Source organism: Bison bison, unplaced genomic scaffold (genome assembly GCF_000754665.1).
Source record: "Bison bison bison isolate TAMUID 2011002044 unplaced genomic scaffold, Bison_UMD1.0 scf7180017864304, whole genome shotgun sequence".
In the NCBI taxonomy this organism is placed as follows: Eukaryota; Metazoa; Chordata; class Mammalia; order Artiodactyla; family Bovidae; genus Bison; species Bison bison.
In genome coordinates, this window is record NW_011494876.1 from 15,749,111 (window position 1) to 15,749,914 (window position 804).

The following is an 804-nucleotide window of genomic DNA, read 5'->3' on the forward strand; positions in this document are numbered from 1 at the left end:
GAGCCGACTTAATGTGTCTGTCTGACTCTGACCCTAGGGAACCCCACCCCCTATCACCCTACTCCCCATCAACCTAGACCTCTCTACTTCATTCATTTCCCAAAAGGCCTTGAAATATCCAATTCACCCAGGGAAGGAAGCTTTCACCGAGGTCTCCTGGGTTGCTGGCCCTGGAGCTACTCTGCCTTAGGGGTCAATTTGGTCCAGCCGGCAGGAAGGACTCCTCCACTTCCTCCAACAGAAAGCCTGGGGCTGATGAGGCCTATTCTATCCTCCTGTTACCCCCTTTTTGATCCGGGGGGTTCCCAACTCAGTTCTCCTCCCGTCCTATCACTCTCTCTGCTAAGTTGCTAAGTCGCTTCAGTCATGTCCGACTCTGTGCGACCCCATAGACGGCAGCCCACCAGGGTCCGCCGTCACTGGGACTCTCCACGCAAGAACACTGGAGTGGGTTGCCATTTCCTTCTCCAATGCATGAAAGGGAAAAGTGAAAGTGAAGTCGCTCAGTCGCGTCTGACTCCTAGCGACCCCATGGACTGCAGCCCACCAGGTTCCTCTGTCCATGGGATTTTCCAGGCAAGAGTACTGGAGTGGGGTGCCATTGCCTTCTCCTCACTCTCTCTAGGACACCTAAACTCAGATTGGCTTCTCCAGAGGGAGGTTCCCCAAAGCTGCCATGAACTTGGGGGCGAGGGGAGAAGAGGGCTGCAGTCCCAGGGCTCTACCCCACCCCACCCCACGCCCACCCCTGTTCTGGGCAGTCTTCAGCAGGGAGGAGACAGTGGCTTGGCGGTGGGTGGGATG

At 56.7% G+C, this 804-nt stretch overlaps 1 protein-coding gene across 1 annotated transcript in view; it reads left to right on the forward strand.

Moving 5' to 3' along the window:
* Positions 1-804, forward strand: part of MON1A (MON1 secretory trafficking family member A) — an 11,340-nt gene that overhangs the window by 9,888 nt on the left and 648 nt on the right.